We start from the raw sequence: 20,828 nt of genomic DNA, 5'->3' as shown, positions 1-20,828 counted from the left end.
TAGTGGAGCCCACAGTTAATAGACTTTTAATTGTAAAAAGACTTTGGATTTTTAAAAGAGATGGATATTTTAAAGAGATTGAAATTTTAAGAATATGTAAAAACTGTGGGACGTTTAAAGTTATTTAGACGTACTTTGTCACTTAACCAAAGTATGGGGGGGGGGGAGAATCAAAATTAATAAATCTAGAGATGAAAAGGGAGCTATTACAAAACATACCAGTGAAATTTAAAAGCTTGGAAACATATATTCCACTAAATAGGAAATTTAAAGGAAATGAATTAATTTTTAGGTGCATATGACCACAAAAGTAAACCCAGACAGGAGAAGCATTTTAACCAGACTGGGGACAAGCAGTGAGGTTGGACCAGCTATTAAAACTTCCACATACAAAAGGCTCAGGACCCCGTTGGACTCACTGGTGTGGATTTTAACAGGCTGCTACCCAAGTTCTCAAACCATTCTGTGAGATAGAAAAGGAAGAACTCATCTGGATAAATTTAAAGAGAAACAAAGGAAAGGCGACTCTCTTTCATATACAGCACCTCACACTTATCCACAGCACATCCTACGTCTTCACGAGGGACCTGCTGGTTTGAGGGCCAAGGTCAGCTTCCCTAGGGCCAGTTGTGATCCTCCGAGAGCAAGCACCATCAGCACTGCCCACTCTCTCCAGCCTTGCCTACCCTGAGTTTATTTACTTGCACACATGCATATGTATGGATTCTTATATATAACAAATCAATCAACCTTTGTGGGGAAAACAACTGTATACAGCTGTGTAACATCTACATCTCGCATGGAGATGTAGAACATTATGCTATCCCAAAGTTCCCATTACACTCGGAGTGCATGCTCACCTCGAATACCCTGGTTTCAATTGCCAGGGAGCATCTTTGCTGACCTTTGACCTTACCATCAGTGGAGTCATACACATGTACTTTTTTGTGCATGGCTTTCATATTCTGCAAAATTCTGAATTGCTGAGCATGGTGGTACACACATCTTTAATCCCAGCAGAGGCAGGCAGATCTCTAAGAGTTCGAGGCCAGCCTGGTCTGCATAGTGAGTTCCAGGACACCAGGGTTGTATAGTCAGAGCCTGTCTCAATAAACAAACAAACAAAAGAACCCAGCAAATATGAATTATACCATATTGTATGTCACAATTTGTTTAAGCACTTGAGTTGTCCCCATTTGAGCTATTATAAAGCTTTTTGCATGTGTTTTTGGGGGTAGAATTTCTGGGATAAAGAAACTTCAAGTGTTTGCAGTTTGCAATCCATGAGCAAAACCTTACAGTTTCAGTTAGCCTACATCTTTTCCAAGACCTGACATTGTCAGCATTTAAGATTCAATTTAATCTAATGGGTGTGAAATTAGATCTCACTCTGGTTTCATTGTATGTTTTTCTTATGACTAATACTTTGTTCTATGAAAAGTCTATTCAAATATTTCTTGGTTTGTTTATTAGGTTGCTTGTCTTTTTAAAAAATGAATTTACTTATCGTGTGTTCATATATGTGTGCATGTGCCACAGCTTGTGTGTAGAGTGCAGAGGACAATTTGTGGAAGACAGTTCTCTTCTTCTACCATGTGGTCCTGACCATGAATCCAGATCCTGAGGGTTGGTGGTAAGCATCTTGCCTCCCTGAGTCTTTTCTCTGCACTAGCTTCTCTTTATTCTCTGTAATTTTTATATGTTCTGTGTACAGGAATTGGGGTAGTTGGTTTTTCACTCACTAACTTTGCTTGTTTGTTTTTGTTTTTCTGAGAAAGATTTCTATATTTAATTTTGTTACATTAGTGGTTTTTTTGCTTGCATGTATGTTTGTGTGCTGGATCTCCTGGAGCTAAAGTTACAGACAGTTGTGAGCAGACATATAGGTGCTGGGAATTGAACCCACGTTCTCTAGAAGAGCAGCTAGTGCTCTTACCCACTGAACGGTCTCTCCAGCTCCTTTTTTTGTTTTTCTTTTCTTTCCCTTTTTCTTTTTTTTTTTTGTTTGTTTGTTTGTTTGTTTGTTTGTTTGTTTGTTTGTTTTTCGAGACAGGGTTTCTCTGTGTATTCCTGGCTGTCCTGGAACTCACTCTGTAGACCAGGCTGGCCTCGAACTCAGAAATCCGCCTGCCTCTGCCTCCCAAGTGCTGGGATTAAAGGCGTGCTCCACCACACCCAGCTTTCTCCAGCTTCTTTTATTATATATATTTTTTGATGAGCAAAATTTTTAAATAAAAAAATTGACAAGCCGGGCGGTGGTGGCACTTGGGAGGCAGAGGCAGGCAGATTTCTGAGTTCGAGGCCAGGCTGGTCTACAAAAAGTGAGTTCCAGGACAGCCAGGAATACACAGAGAAACCCTGTCTCAAAAAAAAGAAAAAAAAAAAGACAGCAATAATCAACCATTCTTTTAAGTTTAGGGCTTTTGTTTATATCTATCAAGGAGATTTACCAGCACAAGTTTGAGGAAGCATTTGCCATCTATCCGTTTTGTTTGGCTGCTTTGTGAATGCGCGCACGCAATTTTTTTTTTTTTTTTAAAATAGGGTTTTATTGTAGACATGATCTCTGACCTCAAATTGGGCAGATTTGGCTCAGTTTGGCTGGCCTCAAACTTGCTAGACCCTGAAGCCAGCCTCAGAACTCCTGATCCTCTTCCTTCTGTTTCTCTGGAGTGCCAGGATTTCAGGCATGAACACTCCTCTGAAGAGGGGGGGCTGGAGGAGAGATGGTGCCTGTCTCAGGAGCTACACAGAGATCACAAAGCTGGACAGACTTGTATCACATACTCAGTTCCCATGATCTGATAAGAATTCCGGTTCCTGGCAGTGAGAGCCAGGCTCAGCTCAGGAGGACCGGAAAGCCAGAACCCTTTCCTGGGAGGCACAGAAGCCAGGCTGGTCGCATGGTGAGCCCTGCAAGCCCCGCAGTTGGTGTGAATAAGGTAGGCCGGAAGTGGAGAGGCTCGCTCCTGTCCCACGCTGCTCCAGGAAGGAGATAATAGCAGTTGGAAGTAACAGGTGGCACCAGAGGAGAGGAAAGAGGCTGGCCAACCCTCAGGGTTCAGAGAAGAAAGGAAAGGACTTTCGGGAGCTGGCAGGAAACCCGGAATGTCCTCAGGGTCTTGTTTTGGCAAGAAGCCCTGGCTCTTTACAGCTGCTCACCTAACCAGCTTTCTGGAAGTTTGGAGTTCAGACCCAAGATGATTTATATGGTTGCTTGAGAGAGGTGAATAATGAAAGAAGAAACAACCCATAAAAGGACCAGTTAGTGCAAACTTCTGGTTTTCTTTCTTGGCTGGTGGTGCCCTGCCAAGACCTCCCTCCAAACTTGGCTCTGAGCCCTCTGCTCAGTGAACCAGTGCTCACTGGCGGTCACGCCGCTTATTATGCTCAGCCACACTGATTATCAAGCTTGGCCTTTTCTTCCTTAGCGTGGGGCGCTTCACTATGAATGAAAATAAGTGCCATGTCAGTGGTCTCCTGGCTACTGGATCACACCAATAAGGAAAACCTGCTTTACAAGCTTCCACTGAACCTCCAGGAGAGGACGCAACTGAAAACTCGACACCAAATGTCTGGCTTTCAGCCAGGACTAACAACTGTTCCTTTTTTTTTTTTTTTCCAAGCCACATTCTGGTAACCACAGAGAACCAAAATAGATCCTCGGATTCTGGAGCTCAGAGCACTTTCTAAAGGAAGGTGAAATCACAGCTCAAACCATAGGGTTAGAGGAGGAAAGGACCCGGGTTGAAAATTTTAGGGGAAAAAATTGGTTAACTGCCAATAGAACATTCTTTTAAAATCAAAGAGTCAACTAAACTATTATATTGCTTTACAGATTGCTGCTAGTCATTATGGTTTGATTAGAATTGCCACATTCGAGCCAAAATACAAGATACCTAATTAAATTTGAATTGCAAATCAAAAATAAATAATTTTTCAGTGTGAGCATGTCCTGAATTTGGCATGTGCCAGATAGTATATTGGGATATACTAATATTAAAAAATATTCATTGATTATCTGAAATTAAAAATTAACTAGATGTATATTTATCTAGAAACTTTACCTACATTTCTACTACAATACTCAGAAATATGAGGAGGGTAGAGAGGCAGTTTAAATCTGAGTGCCATTTGAAGCCCCGCATGGTGGTGTGAGCTTTAATTCCAGTAACATTCAGGAGACAGAGATAGGCAGCTCTGTGTGAGTTGGAGGCTAGCATGGTGTACAAAGTGGGTTCCATTACAGCCAGGGCTGCTACACAGCAAAACCCTGTCTCAAAAAGCAAACATACAAACAAACAAAGATTATCATTTGACATATGTTAAAATCAACATGTTTTCTATCAAGTTTTCAAATTAGGTGGTTTGCTGCTGCCATCCACCTCTGTTCCTCCTGCTGCTGCCGCCGCTTGCTGTTCCTCCTCTGCTGCTGTTCCTCCTCCTCCTCTGCTACTGTTCTTCCTCCTCCTCTGCTGCTGTTCTTCCTCCTCCTCTGCTACTGTTCTTCCTCCTCCTCTGCTACTGTTCTTCCTCCTCCTCTGCTACTGTTCTTCCTCCTCCTCTGCTGCTGTTCCTCCTCCTCCTCTGCTACTGTTCTTCCTCCTCCTCTGCTACTGTTCTTCCTCCTCCTCTGCTACTGTTCTTCCTCCTCCTCTGCTGCTGTTCTTCCTCCTCCTCTGCTACTGTTCTTCCTCCTCCTCTGCTACTGTTCTTCCTCCTCCTCTGCTGCTGTTCTTCCTCCTCCTCTGCTACTGTTCTTCCTCCTCCTCTGCTACTGTTCCTCCTCCTCCTCTGCTGCTGTTCCTCCTCCTCCTCTGCTACTGTTCCTCCTCCTCCTCTGCTACTGTTCTTCCTCCTCCTCTGCTACTCTTCTTCCTCCTCCTCTGCTACTGTTCTTCCTCCTCCTCTGCTACTGTTCTTCCTCCTCCTCTGCTACTGTTCTTCCTCCTCCTCTGCTACTGTTCTTCCTCCTCCTCTGCTGCTGTTCTTCCTCCTCCTCTGCTGCTGCTGCTGCTCCTCCTCCTCCTCTGCTGCTGCTGTTCCTCCTGCTGCTGCTGTTCCTCCTCCTCTGCTGCTGCTGCTGTTCCTCCTCCTCTGCTGCTGCTGTTCCTCCTCCTCCTCTGCTGCTGCTGCTGTTCCTCTTCCTCTACTGCTGCTGCTGTTCCTCCTGCTGCTGCTGTTCCTCCTCCTCCTCCTCTGCTGCTGTTCCTCTTCCTCTACTGCTGCTGTTCTTTCCTCCTCCTCTGCTGCTGTTCCTCCTGCTGCTGCTGCTGCTGCTGTTCCTCCTCCTCTGCTGCTGCTGCTGTTCCTCTTCCTCTACTGCTGCTGCTGTTCCTCCTCCTCCTGCTGTGGCTGAGTTTAACAGAACAAGGGATTAAACCGAGGGCCTCATGCATGTTAGGAAAGACTCTGCTGCTCTATGCCATTCCTAGCTTTATTTTTACTTTCTCTCTCTCTCTCTCTCTCTCTCTCTCTCTCTCTCTCTCTCTCTCTCTCTCTCTCATTCTGTGTGTGTGAGAGAGACACACACACACAAACACACACACACTGAGAGAGAGAGAGAGAGAGAGAGAGAGAGAGAGAGAGAGAGAGAGAGAGAGAACACATATGCACTACCTGTGTTCAGGAACCTGCAGAGGTCAGAAGAGACATTGAATTCCCCGGGAACTGGAATTCCAGGTGGTTGGTAATTGGAATTGAACCTGGGTTATTTGTAAGGGCTGTGAGCACTCCTAACTACTGAGCCATCTTCCCAGGCCTTCTGTTTTTACTGTCTCATCTGGAGACATGATTTTGCTCAGTTGCTGAGGCCAAATTGGAACTCACTCTACAACTCAGGCGGGCCTTGAACTTGGAACTTTCTCACCCCAGTCTTGAGAGTAGTAAGATGACAGATATGCACACTGTGGCAGCTGAAATGTAGGCCTTTAGAAGTTCTTTTAAAATACAAGTGACAGGAAGAATTAATCGTGTGCACTAGACACTCTTCTAGGCACTTCAGTTTCTATATTACTTAATAACCACTTTCCTGCTCAATTTCAGTTTGAAAGCTCTCAGCAGGATACAGGAGTTGAAGCCAGGTCCTCTGCAAGAGCAATAAATGCTTCTACCACTGAGGACCACCCATTCAGGAGTAGCACAGCCCACAGTGGGATGCCCACACACACACACACACACACACACAGAGTAGGATGCCCCCCCCACACACAGTAGGATGCCCACACACATACACACACACACACACACACACACAGAGTAGGATGCCCACACGCGCGCACACACACAGTAGGATGCCCCCCCACACACACACACAGTAGGATGCCCCCCCACACACACATCCATCCTTAACTAGAAAATGTCCTCACTGATTTGTCCCCAGGCCAATCAAATGGGCCATCTTCAGGGTATCTCAGATGATACCCTGGTTTCTGTTAAGCTACCAACCAGCTTATGTCAGTAGTCAATAAAATGTACTGACCCCAGGGCTGGACTGTGGTTCAGTGGTTGAGTGTTCGCCTTGGATGCACGAGCCCAGGGATGTGGCCCCAGCACCGCTGAATATATAAGTTCATATTAGAAAATGAATGACTCAGCAGCTCAACATGTGCTCTGCTCTTTGGAGGACCAGATTCAGTTTCTATACCCAGGTCACTCTATCCAGGTTTGACGCCTGTGGCACCTGCACTCATGTGAACACACATACACACACCAGTTAAAAATAAAATAAACCTTAATTTTCAGAATGAATTCAAGACAAAGCTGGTACTGTGTTGGCACACAGTCCCATGAGAAGATAATATTTATTCATTTAGCTTTAAGAAAAAGGAACTATCTAAGCACAAAGACCCCTATTCAAAGCAGAGCATATTAATTAAACCTTGAAAGGCAGAATAAATGGACCTTAACAAATTTGCTAATTATACTTACTGTGTATATGATTGCTTATTTAACAAACACCTTTAAATGAATGAATTTATTTTAATTGACCAAATAGTCATCTATAGTTGTGTATACAATATGGTGTTGTCAGATATGTATGCATTACAGAATGGCTAAGTAGCATACATCACCTCCCATGCTTATCACGGTGTGGGATGAAGTCACTCAGAACCTCTCGTGGATTTCTTCTCAACAAGTAAAACTGGATGGAGAGGCTGAGACCACACTGGATTCCACTGGGGCAGGTAGCATCAGGAGCCTGTTTGCTAAGTACTTCTTGGGGTATGCCCCACAGACAGAGGTCGACTATGTGAGAGCTTCAAAGACATCAAACACTCTGCATAAAAATCAGATGACCCTGTGGGACCTGTCTGAAGCTTCAACCCGTTACGAAGGGAAGGAAGGAAGTATATGTCTGGAGGAGTCTGAGCCAACTTAGAAGAGCCACCTAAGTGGCCAACGTCAGGAGGACTGGCAGTAGCTTATTTGTTCATAAAGATAGCTCCAAGTCGGTTTCCCAAACAGTTTAGTCTCTTTTCCTAAGCAGCAGGCTTCCCCAGAGAGATGGCTGGAATGTGATTGGCCTTTTCCACCAGGGAACTTTGTGCGCATCCATTCCAGCGATGACTGCGTGTCAGCAGCAAGGCAGCGAAGGACATAGATCTCTTCGCTTCCTCCCTGCCCTCCACGCTTCCCTCCTTGGGAAGTTGAGCCCGGTGCCTTGGATGAGCAGAGCACTCTACCACTGAGCTACACCGCCAGCTACTCACTAGTATTATTTTGAGAGAAGTCACACTAAGCTGTCTGAGCTGTTCTTCAACTTTTGGACCTCCTGTTCCCAAATTCATCATTTGGGTAGCACAAAGCAGCCCATCCCTCCCCTCCCCTCCCCTCTCCCCTCCCCTCCCCTCTCCTTCCCTCCCTTCCCTTCCTCTTTCTTTTATTTTCTCTCTTCCTTTGGGTTACACTTATTTATTGAAATATTTGTTCATTTAACATCCGTTAACTGGTCATGTGCTGCGTGTCAGGGGTCACATGGTGTGTCTAAGTACTTATCTATGTAGATACAGCAGTAACAACAAGCTAGTCCAAGACGGAAGACTGTTTGCACACAATAGCTGCTTAGAGGTCATTTTTTTCTGCTTTGCTCTGCTCTGTCAAGGCTTGCCAGGGTTCTTTGCTTTCTACACTGAGAATGACAACTCTGTTTCCCTTCCAGGCAGAGCCGTTCTGGGGCGGGGCCATTCTGGGGCGGGGCCGTTCTGGGGCGGGGCCATTCTGGGGCGGGGCGGGGCCTCAGTCAGCTCCTTGCTACCCTATGCTTCCTTCCTTTGCTTAATGAACTTTTAAAGCCCAGTCTCAGAAGCCGCTTCCCTGGGAGCCCTAGGTGAGGCAGGGCTTGACTGCAGTGGGTGAGGAGGGGCTGGGGCATTCAGGGCTGGGTGGTGAGACTGATGAACGGGCGTCATTTCTTCCTGAGCTCTTCTTTCGTTGTTGTTCTAATTCTTGTAGTCATTGTTGCTGTTGTTGTGAGACAGGGTCTTCTTATATAGTTCATAATGCTTTAGAGCTCCCAGAAATCCTCCTGCCTCGGCCTCCAGAGTATTGGAATTACATGTGTGAGCCAGCACACTAGGGTCTTTTGTATCAGGCTGGATTTGAACTCTATGTAGTGAAGAATGGTGCTGCCTGTTGGAATGTTCACTGTTTTGTTGACTTGATCCCATACAGGTAGTCATAGTAACCACAGTAAGTCCACAGGTACACGGGCCATGTTGTGTCCCCAAGACAGCACTTCACAGCGCTCCTCCTTTTCCTCCTGTTCTCACACTCTGTCCATCCCTCCTCCATAATGGCCCCTGAGCCTCGGTTGGGGCGCAGGGGGAGGGGTGTTGCTTTAAATGTTCCACTTTGAGCTGAGCAAAAAATGGTGATGAGCAGTCTGACCAGTTATAAGGTTCTATGTTAACTGCTGATCACTGAAGAGAAAAGCTTCCGTGGCACAAGACTGTACTTATAAGCAGAGATATCTAGAAGGCAATTTGACAGCATTTCATCCCTGTGGCCTATGACCTCCAGAGTCTGAGCTTTGGACCAGTTTTATAGCACTAGACCTGAATTCCTTCCGGTGGATCAGGCCCCGAATCTAATCCAAAGGCAGTTGGTTGAGCCCACAGCCTTCATGCACTATGGCACTGGTACACATCTTGCTTGGCAGGTTAACAGTGTAGCTTTAAGAGTTGGCTGCAATGGAGGAGCTAGAGAAAATACCCAAGGAGCTAAAGGGATCTTCAACCCTATAGGTGGAACAACATTATGAACTAACCAGTACCCCTGAGCTCTTGACTCTAGCTGCATATGTATCAAAAGATGGCCTAGTCGGCCATCACTGGAAAGAGAGGCCCATTGGACACGCAGACTTTGTGTGCCCCGGTACAGGGGAACGCCAGGGCCAAAGGGGGGGAGTGGGTGGGTAGGGGAGTGGGGGTGGGTGGGTAAGGGGGACTTTTGGTATAGCATTGGAAATGTAAATGAGCTAAATACCTAATAAAAAAAAATGAAAAAAAAAAAAAAAAAAAAAAAAGAGTGAGACGCCATTGGACAAAACTAAAAAAAAAAAAAAAAAAAAAAAAAAAAGAGTTGGCTGCAAGGATGTCACTCATGTCTCCTCTCCTCAGCACCCTGCACAGCATCTTCAGGGACTGTGAAAGCATACCAGCAGGGAAGAAGTCTTCAGTGAGGTCTGGTATGATTTCTCTATGTCCTGCAACCAAACTATATTGTGTCTTCAGCACCAGGGTCCTACCACCTAGCTTTGGAGCAATGCCAATCAACTGTGTTGCTTTGGAGACTTCTGACTAATAACTCATAGGAAAGTATATCATACCTGCTACTGAGATTTTCATTTAAGAATCCTTGTTTTCTGGGGGAATTGTCTACCCGTACAAGGCTTCTATGTTTAGACCACTTCTAATTTTTAATGATATTTTTAGATTAACTTTCAAAGTAATGAGTTTTTCCTACATCCTTAGTTTTGGCAAACCCACTACTCTGTCTGCATGGCAGGATTTCACAGTGGGTACATTTTGCTTGCATACCCACTCTGCCTAAACTGCTATCTACCAGTGTCCCCACTCCTCTGCTTCCTACCATATGCATTCTCTTATCTCCTCTCCCCTTAAGATTTTTTTTTTTTCTTCTTTCCGACTCATGGGTCCTTTCATCTTCCTAGGCTCTTTAAACACACAAATCTAAGAATTCTAAGCTACGATTCACATATGGGCAGTATCATGCAGTATTTGTCTTTCTAGCACTAAGGCCTCTCACTTAGGATAGGATAATATCTAGTTCCAACCATTTTCTTGCAAATTTCACAATTTTATTTTTCTTTCATTTTATGGATTTTTTTGTTGTTATTGTCATTTGTTTTGTTTTGATTTTTGTTTTTGTTTTTCAAGACAGAGTTTCTCTGAGTAGCTCTGGCTGTCCTAGAACTTGCTCTGTAGACTAGGCTGGCCTTGAACCCAGAGATTCATGTTCCTCTGTCCTATGAGTGCTGGAATTAAAGGTGTGTGCTAGCCCAACTGGCTTACTTTCATTGTTTCTTACTAGCTGCATAAAATTCTGTTGTGTATGTCCTACGTTTTCACTGTCTACTCATCAGTTGAGGAACAAACAAACTGATTCCATTTCCAAGCTACTCTGAAGAGAGACATAATGGACAGATGTGCGGGTCTTTCCACTGGGGGCTGTGGAGTCCTTTGGAGAGATGTTCAGGAGTGGCAGAAATACCTCATACACTAGCGCTACTTTTAGCTTTTTGAGACACCTCCACACTGATTCGCAGGTATCTAAGCAAGTCCGCACCCAGCAACAGTGACGAAGGGTTTCTTCTTCCCCTTATCCTTGCCAGCATGTGTTAACATTCTTGTCTTTATGATGTCCATTCTGACTGGGGTTAAATGGATCTCAAAGAAGTTTTAATTTGCATTTTCCTGATGGCCAATGATATTGAGCACTCCTTAAAGTGTTTTACACTCACTTGTATTTCTTCTTTTCAGAACGATGTTGAGTTCCACGGCCCATCTATTTTTACTGAGTTGTTTGTTTTCTTAATTTTTTCTTTTCTTGATTTTTTTGGCATATTCTAGATACTAATAAGTTAGATTTGTAGCTAGCAAAGGTTTTTCTCCCACTCTGTACGGTGTTATTTCACGTGGCTGACAGTTTCCTTTGCTTATGTAAAAGCTCCTATTTCATGAGATTCCATTTATTGAGTCTTGTCCTGTTTTCTTAGCAACAAGGACCCCGTTGACAACATTCTGACCTGACTCTCTCTCTTCACTGGCTTTCCCTGCTTCCTCCTCCAGCAGTCTGGTAGTTTCAGCTTTCTGTCAAGAGGGTCTTGATCCATGTAGGATTGGGTTGTGCAGGCTCAATGATAAGGCTTTGGTTTCATGTGCATCTCTCTGGTTTCCCCAACTCCATTTGTTCAAGAGCTTGAAGTGCGTTTTTGATATCTTTGTTGAGATTCAGACAGCTGTAGTTCTAAGTTCTTTTACGTTGGTATTCTACTGCATTGGTCTGAGTTAGGTCATTATCACTATGGTTCTGCAACATAACTTGAAATCGGGTAGAGGGATATATCTAGCCATATTCTTTTTTCAGGTTGCTTTAGTTATGCAAGTTTCTTGTGCTTCCATTGGAATTGTTAATTTTTGAAAATATTTTTCTGGAGAATGTCACTAGAATTTGATTGTAGTTGCATTGAATCTGCATAATGTTTTCAGCAACATAGCTACTTTTACAATTTTGATTCTTCAAATCCACAAGAATGGGAGTCTTTCATGTTCTGGTAGCTTTCTCAATTTTTTTTCTTCAATGTTTTAACTTTTCACTACTGAGATCTTTTGCAGGGTTGGCTGGGTGGTTTTTTGGTTCTGTTTGTGCCCTGTCACTTTGCTGAAGATTGTCATTAGTTTTTAAAGTTATCTGACTTTTAGGATTTTAGAAGTTATAGACTTAAGGTCTCTTACAGAGAATCATATCGGCTGCAAATGGAGATGGTTCGACTTCTTCCTTTCTCTATGCACTACTTTGATTTTCTTCTCTTGTCTTGCCGCTCTGGCTAAGACTTCTGATGCTGTATTGAATATGGATAGAGGTAGTGGGCACCTTTGTTTTGTTCTTTATTTCAGTGGGAATGCTTCTTTTCCCCATTTAGTATAATGTTAGCTGTAGGTATGTCATATAACACTTTTAATTATGTTGAGATATGTTCCTTGCCTTTTGTTCTTAGTTTCTCCAGAAGTTTTTAACATGAAAGGATGTTAGATTCTTTCAAAAGCTGCATCTAGGGAGATGATCCAGTGTTTTGTGTCCTTGATCCCATTTACATAATTTAGTAGACTTATTATTGATTTACATATATTAAACCAGCCCTGCATTTCTGAAATAAAGAAAACTTGATCATGGTGAATGATCTTTTTGATGTGTTCTTGAATTTGGTTAACAAGTGTTTCATTGAGAATTTTCATGCTTAAGTTCATCAGACAAGTACTTTTTTGTTGTTGTGTCTTTAGTGCTAACTCTGGAGCATGAGACTGTTGCTATGTTATGGAATAGTTTGAGAGGCATTGGCAATAGGTCTTCTTTGAAGACCTGTTAAAATCCACACCAGTGAATCCATCTGGGCCTGAGCTATTTTTTAAGTGGGACATTCTTTAATTATTGCTTTTATCTCACTGATTATCATCCAGTTTAAATTGTCGCTCTCCTCTTGGTTTAATTTTAGTAACTCATGTGTACCTAGAGATGTATTCCTTTCTTTTAGATTTTCCAGTTTAGTGGGATAATTGTTTTCAAGATAAGACCTAATGATGTTTTGAACTTTATTAGCATATCTTGTAACAGCCTCCTTTTCATCTCTAATTTGGTTAATTTCCTTGTCTCAGGGTATTTTGATCTTATTTGTCTTTTCAAAGAACTAACTCTGTGCCATTGATTCTTTGTATATACTTTCATTTCTTTTTTTCCCCTTTTTAAAAAAGATTTATTTATTTATTATATATATGTAAGTACACTGTAGCTGTCTTCAGACACCCCAGAAGAAGCATCAGATCTCATTATGGGTGGTTGTGAGCCACCATGTGGTTGCTGGGATTTGAACTCAGGACCTTCAGAAGAGCAGTCAGTGCTCTTAACCGCTGAGCCATCTCTCCAGCCCATATTTTCATTTCTATTGCATTAATTTCTGACCCAATTTTAATGATTTATTTTTATTTGCTGATTTGGAGTTTAGCCTGGGCTTCTTTTTCAGAGTTTTAACATGCATAGAGATCACTCTCTGCATGTTTTGTTTCTTTTTCTTTTTCCTTTTGAGACAGGGTCTCACTGTGTATCCCCAGCTAACCTGGAACTCACGATGTGGATCATGCTGGTCTCAATCTCACAGAGATCTACTTGCCTCTGAGTCCCAAACTGTGGGAATAAATGTGTGCACCACCACTCCTGGTTTCTCTCTGGTTTCTTTAGTACTTAAAGCCATAAGCTTTCCTCTTACGACTGCTTTCTTCTATCATGTAGGTTTAGATATGTTGTGTTTTTATTTCCATTCAATTCTAGAAATTTTTTATTTCCTTCTTAATTTATTCAAGATTCCACTCATTGCTCAATAGTATATTATATTGTTTAACATATATACATTTGTCTGGGTTTTTCTTGCTGTTAATTTGTAGTCTAATTGTTTTGTGGTCCGATGAATACAACAAGTTGTTTTACGTTTCCTTTAGTAAGACTTGCTTTGTGTCCTAATAAAGTTCCATGAGACGCTGAGAAAACTGTGGTTTTTGCAATGTTTGGATGGAACACTCTGCAGATGTCTGTTAAGTCCACTTGACTAGTGATACCATTTCGTTTATACAGCTGTTTATCTTTGTTGGGATGACCTATTAATAGGTGAGACTGAAGTACTCAAGCCATTGCTACTCTGTGTTCTCCCTACCTATCTGTGACTCCCTGTAGTAGTTCTTGCTTTATGACATGAGCTGCATATGAATTGTGAGAATATATGTTTAAAGTTTTTCTGTCTCTTCTTGGCTGATTGACTGCTCCCTTTAGTTAGTTACTGGTTTTGGTGTGCAGTCTATTTTGTCAGAATTAGAAGAGCAATACCTGTTTATATCATAGATTCCCTGGCTTGGAATATGCTTTTCTCTCCTTTCACCCTAAAGCACTGTCTATCTTTGTGATGACATGGGTTTCTTAGAGGCAACAAATAGATGGCTCCTAGGGCCAGGAAGCAGGAGTGGGTGGGTTGGGGAGCAGGGCCAGGGGAGGGTATAGGGGACTTTCAAGATAGCATTTGAAATGTAAATGAAGAAAATAGCTAATAAAAATTGTTTTAAAAAAAAGATGGCTCCTTATTTTTGATCCTATCTATTAGCCTGCATTTTAAAAAAATGACTTATATTATTTGGTAATTATTGGTTGTATGTGTCTACTTGTGTACACACAAGCACAGGCACCTATTGAGGCCAGAAGAGAGCATCAGATTTCCTAGAGCTGGAGTTCCGTGCACTTGTGAGCCACTGGACATCAGTGCTGGGTATGAAACCTGAGTTCTCGGCAAGAGTAGTATGTGCTTCTAGCCACCAAAGTGTTTCTTCAGTTCCAGTCTACGTCTTTGACTGGGGAATTGAGATCATTAATAATTTAGAGTTATTATTGAAACTTTAAATTTATGTATTTATTGTTGTTATCTTGCTGATTTTGTGGTTTGGGGATTCTTTTTCTCCTACTTACTACTCTTTTAGGCTGATTTATTCTTTCTTGTGGCCTTGTGGATTCTTTGTTTTGCTTTTCTGTGGAATTCCTTCAAATAGCTTCAGTAGCTTAGTGGTCAGAAATTCCACTACTTTATTTTTATCATAAGAATGTCTTATTTTTTCCTTCAATTATAAGAGAAATTTTTGTTAAATAGTATTCTGGGATAGTTGTTGGCTTTCAGAACCTAGAAGACATCTTTCCAAGCCTCTCCAGCTTTCCAAGTTTCATTTGAGTCACTTGGTCTTCTGCTCATGGCCCTGCTTCACGTGTGACTTGGTGTTTCTCTCTTGCTGGTCTCAATATACATTTTGGGGGGGGAGCATATTTATTTAATGCTTTAATTGCAACCTGACTAGGGAGGTTCCTCTCTGGTTTTGTGTGTTTGTCCAATCACAGCTGGTACCTTTTATTATCCTATCTTTGATCCTGCTGTTCTGTTGCGGTTCTTGACTTTGTCTTCAAGCTTAGACTCTGTCTTCTCTTTTGTTCTTTCTTCTGCTAAGATTTTCCACTTCTATGAGCCTTTATTTCCAGTGCATCAGCCTGGTTTTCCTGGATTGAATTCCTCGTCCACATCACCCATTGTCTTTTTTATTCCATTCAACTGGTTGGCCTTGGAACATGGTCATGATTTTGAATTCTATATCTGTGATGACATCTAGCTCGTGTTAACTAGGTGGCATGGCTGTAAAACCAATAACTTTTAAAGAATTATATTGTCTTGTTTTTCACATTTCTTATGTTATTTCACCAAGATTTATGTCTCCCATGGTCTTTCTCTGCTTGCCTTAATTTTTATCAGCTATATATGCTCTTAGTTGACAATGTTCAGATGGGATTTGTATGTAAGAGTGATGATCTAGAAAATGATGCCTCAGACCAGGGGCTCCAGATGCCTGGCATAAGCTATACATCACCATCTGCATAGCTTTTCCCTGGGGCAGCACCCATAGGTGTGTAGCAACACCACTGTGCAACTATCATACAAGCCAATGAATAACACCTGCCCCATAGGCTTAAAAAGCTGTCAGGGAAGAAACAACCAACGTTACTCTACTATATACTCAGATTTTAGTAATAAGATTACACGTGGATAGGAAGTAAGTAGGTAAGAGTCAGGGTTAAGTGTTACATTGACTTTGAAAAGATAATAATGATTTAGTATTAGATCAGTTTTGAAAAGGTAAAGTGGGAAGTGATAAAGATAAAAAATTAGATCAATTTTGAAGAAAAGAAAAATCAAGGTGAGTAAAGCTAGAGAGGAAAATTGGGATAATGCTAAGGTCTACAGATTTCAGGGACTGTCACAGTACAGAAGGCTATAACTGAGAAATAAACAGAGGAGGGGAGAAAGAGAAGAGAAGGAAGAAAAGATGTAGTAAAGAGGGTCACGTGAGAGATGCAGCTGAAGAGAACAGTGAGGAACACCCACCATGAACGGGACAGAGAAACACACAACAGTCGAAAGCCAGCGCAACAGCACCTAGACAAAAGCCACTGTGCACAAGACACACATGCAGAAAGTAAATGATGAAAAATGAGAAATTTAAAAGGCCACAGCTGCCCTGAGTTGGAAGGTGACGTTCTTGTGAGTGCATATGCAAGGTTCTAGTTAGTGCCATGTGGTGATGTATGGCAGAGAAGGGCAGCTTTTGGCCTATGCAGCCTTGATGGTCTTAGAGCTCTGGAACTACTGAGGCTAGAGGCCTGCTTCCCAGGTCTTCTCTGGTCCTGTATTCTCTCAGTTTTCTCAAGTCTGATCAGAAATTTCTATATACTTGGTCAAATTTTGGGAGATAGTGCCACTATCCAGAGGCCAGCAGGAAATGAAAGAAACATAATTTGCTTTTCCGAGCAGCCCAGTTCTGGGGCCCTGTGGACTCAGACTTTGTACAGTCAAAGAACTTGACCTGTGAAATGTGAGTGGAACTCACAATGCACATTTACTAAGAGCATGAATTTCATATATTATTATGGTCTATATATATACTCCACCTACATAGAAGTGAAGATCTCTTCAATGACTAAATGCACCAGGGGCCACTTCCCAATTGTAATTGCTTAATAAACTACACTGTAACCCTAAAGTCAGTGTTGGCCACCTAAAAGCTGTGGGTATTCATTCTAAGGCCACACATCCAGTGTATTGGATATTCAGTTTAGAATAAAGTAATGCAAGGAGTAGAAATGAAATTATTGGTATAAGTCTTTCGTCCAACTTAAAAAGAATTGGCCAGGTATAGTTACATTCACTTATAATACCGGGAAGACTAAGGCACAAATATCCCAAATTTAAGTCCTGTCTAGACTATAGGGAGATTTTAAGCCCAACCTAGGGATCTTAGAAAGATCCTATCTTTAAATACAAATAACAATATAGTTCCCTAGGCAGTAGGGGTACACACCATTAATTCCAGATTTCTGAGTTCGAGGCCAGTTTGGTCTACAGAGAAAGTTCAGGGAGAGCCAGGACGGCACAAAGAAATGCCCCTGAAAAACCACAATAATTTAAAAAGTGTAGCTCAGTAGAGAGTGAGAGCCTACAAGTACCCAGACCCGGTCTCCCAGGCTGAGTACAACGTGGAATTTCTGATCAACCTGTGCCTCCCAAGTGCTGCTAGGCTTAGAGGCATGTTCCACCACACTGTGCTCATGTAACATGCAATCCAGGGTGTCATGTATGACAGGCAAGCAATCTATCTGCTGAGCTGCCTCCCCAGGCCTGACTCAAGATGTTGACACCCAACAACTTAAGGCTAGTCAAAAACAGAAATCCCTAAAACATCCCACCACAGAGGGACTTTTTGTTTTTTGTTTTATTTTTATTTTTTTAATTGTATGTGTAGAGGCTCAATTTAATGTTTTACAAAGTAACTAATCTAGTTAATTACACTCTTTTCTGTCCCCTTTCTATTTAGCACTACAAAACACATGTATGCTATAAGCCTAGGCACTGTGGGCCTGTAGTGCTCAGACAGCGCAAATAGACCAAAAGCCCGGGGCGGGGGAGAGACTTATAGGGAGAACTTTCTGGAGCATCTGGCCTGTTGATCATTAAAGCTCTGCTCTCAGACACAAGAAAGTGAGTTCATGTCAGACTACCCGTTCCCCATTCCAAATTTTAATTTGCCATTTACTCTTTGTACTGTCTGTCAACGTGCTGAATGTTACCTTAAATGGAAGGCTGAATGCATCTACGCCTTTCCAAAGAACCTGGGATTTGAAACAATGAAAAGCCGGTTTCCCTCTACCCTAGAACCTCCCCGGCCTGAGGAAGGCAAAGGAGCAAATGACTGCTGTCCAAAGGCATCTGCAATGCAGATGCTCTCTCTCTTGGGAGTCAGGCAATCTTGGCTGCCCCGCCCGCCCGTCCCGGCTCACCAGTGCCTCGTGGCGCAGCCTCCAGGATGGCAGGTGTTTCATTACTGAGAAATCACTGAACTCCAAGAGTTTTAGCGAGCAGATAAGGCAGTGTTCCTGCTTACTTGGACACTTAGTTCCGGGTTCCTCGGCGGAGGGACGTGAGAACATACATACCCTTTAAAAATCACAGTTTGAAGGATAGAGCCGTGAGGAGTGAATATTGAGTTTATACACTTTTTGTTTGTTTGTTTTTGTTTTTCGAGACAGGGTTTCTCTGTGTAGCCCTGGCTGTCCTGGAACTAACTCTCTCTCTCTCTCTCTCTCTCTCTCTCCTTTCTTTCTTTCTTTTTTTTTCTTGGGAACTCTCTATGTAGACCAGGATGGCCTCAGACTCAGAATTCTGTCTGCCTCCCAAGTGCTGGGACTAAAAATGTGGGCTACCACTGCTAGGTCGACTTTTTTTTAATCTTTTGCTTACGTTCATTTTTCTTCTCTTTTTGTTTGGTAGTATTAGAAATTAAACCTGGTGGGTTTGATTTATTTGCAAGCATATTTTTTAAATAAAGTTTAAAAAATTTTAAAGTGTATTTTTTTAAGATTTATTTATTACATATAAGTACACTGTAGCTCTCTTCAGACACACCAGAAGAGGGCATCAAATCCCATTGCTAGCCACCATGTGGTTGCTGGGAATTGAACTCAGGACCTCTGGAAGAACAGTCAGTGCTCTTAACCGCTGAGCCATCTTTCCAGCCCTTTTATGTTTGTTTGTTTGTTTTGTTGTTGTTTTTTCTGTTTTTTGTTTGTTTTTGGTTTTTTGAGACAGGGTTTCTCTGTATGGCTGTCCTGGAACTCTGTAGACCAGGCTGGCCTCGAACTCAGAAATCCACCTGCCTCTGCCTCCCAAGTGCTGGGATTAAAGGTGTGCACTACCACGCCCGGCTTAAGTGTATTTTTTAAAAAGGAATCAAGCCCATACCTTCCACATAGTAGACAAGCATTCCACTACTGAACTACACTCCCAATCCAGTGACTTTAATTAATTAATTAATTAATTAGCTAATTAATGATGCTAAAGATCAAATCTAGAATCTCCAGCTTTCTGGGCAAGGATTCTATCACTAAACTGCACCCCAGCCCTATTCTTAGGGAACCCATAACCAGATGAGAAAGTTTCAGTTGTGTTTCTTGACCCATCAAACATACATGGACTGAGGATGAAGATGTCCTTTATGGAGTGCTAATGATAGTACAAAGACAAAAAGCCACTGCCACGGGTCAGGTGTGTACAGGGCACACATCTGTAATTTCAGTACCGGGAGACAGAAGCAGGACAATCGCTAGTCAGCAGTCAGCCTGAGAACGTAAGGAACGAATTCAGTCTAATTGTAGAAGCCGAATAGCTATCTGATGGCATCAGCCCAAGGGCTCTGGAAAAAAAATGGCTGTAATGTTCTTATCCATGAAGAATTGGAGCCATGCTAAGCCTAAGTGTACTGGTTTACTTTAGATGGGCAGACCAGTTCGGTGGTATCCGGAGAGCAAACATGAACAAGCAGTCAGCCAGGCCTCAGCCAAATTGGCACAAGTCAGCAGGAGAGCCAGGACCACCAGGAATGCCAGGAGAAGTTCTCAGCTGTGCCTCTCTCAGCAAAGACTTGAGACCAAGATGCACTGAAAAGCTAGCTTTGCAAGCAGGCCTAGCCCTTGTCACTGTCTGTTGAGTCTTATTTATACTCCCTCCAAACATCCCATGTCTCCCACAGGTCTCACCTCACCAGGTGTCTTGCCTCTGCACATGAGTCTTTTAGCAAACTCCATGTTGAGTCTGGATCAGCTGACATCACTCTGCCAATCAGCCCGCGTTGCAGAAGCTGCGAGAAGCTACCAGCACACCACCAGAAGGGTTTTTTGGTGTGTTTTTCTCTTTGGAGTCCTGACAAAGATCATCAATAAAACAATGGTAAAGTGTACCAATACCATCTAGCATCATCTACCGTCTGCTGAGTCTTTCTTAACATCATGTGTCCTTTTATGTTTTTCCTTTAGCAAAACATCCTTTGTGCAAAACAGGCCTGTGTCTGCCTTAGTGAAACATCTCACCTGTGACTCCCTTGGCATCCTTGTATTGTTGCTGTTTAAATGTAAGAATAGCATAGAAGAATACAAAAAAAAAAGGTAGAAGAAAACAAGTCACTGACTCCTCTGACTGTCACACATAAATAAATAAAATTAAATTTAAAAAATTTAATGTAAAAATAAATATTTAAGCACTTGCATTGCTACATACAGTACCAGAGACAAAGTAGGTGAGTTGCTAAGAAGTGCATCTTGACATGAGCATGAACAAAGACCTGTTTTCAGTTGAGGGCAAACGTGTTCCTTATCCTTACAATCCATGGCAAATCAGCTGCAATCTTATTCACATTCTAAGCTGGTCACCCCGTCTGCTGCATGAGTCCAGCCACAAACAGCTGCAGGGGCTGGCTTGTAGGCAGGCATATAATTCTCAACGCTTAGGTGATGCAAAACTACTTTGACCTAAGAAGTCTTCCGTGAAGATATCAATTTTCTCCTTAGGTTCCAGAGTCACCTTGAGTCCATGTCATCTCATCTGTGATGAGAACTCTAAGGACAGGCCACCTTTTCACAGTTGAACTCTGACTATCCATCCACCAACTTAATGTAATGGGTGG

The 20,828-nt window shown here is 42.5% G+C and overlaps 1 long non-coding RNA gene across 2 annotated transcripts; it reads left to right on the top strand.

The window, feature by feature from the left end:
• The first annotated feature begins 2,677 nt into the window (after positions 1–2,677).
• Gm41996 lies at positions 2,678–20,118 on the top strand. Of its 2 annotated transcripts, none has more exons than XR_878674.2 (3): positions 2,678–2,942; positions 9,621–9,688; positions 19,899–20,118. It is a non-coding gene; the product is annotated as a predicted gene, 41996 (long non-coding RNA). The 2 variants fall into 2 exon arrangements; XR_001783791.2 differs by having other exon boundaries at positions 2,679–2,942; positions 9,621–9,683.
• The last annotated feature ends 710 nt before the right edge of the window (positions 20,119–20,828 follow it).

Source organism: Mus musculus, chromosome 3 (assembly GCF_000001635.26).
Source record: "Mus musculus strain C57BL/6J chromosome 3, GRCm38.p6 C57BL/6J".
NCBI classification, from domain to species: Eukaryota; Metazoa; Chordata; class Mammalia; order Rodentia; family Muridae; genus Mus; species Mus musculus.
This window is presented reverse-complemented; position numbering and strand designations above follow the sequence as displayed.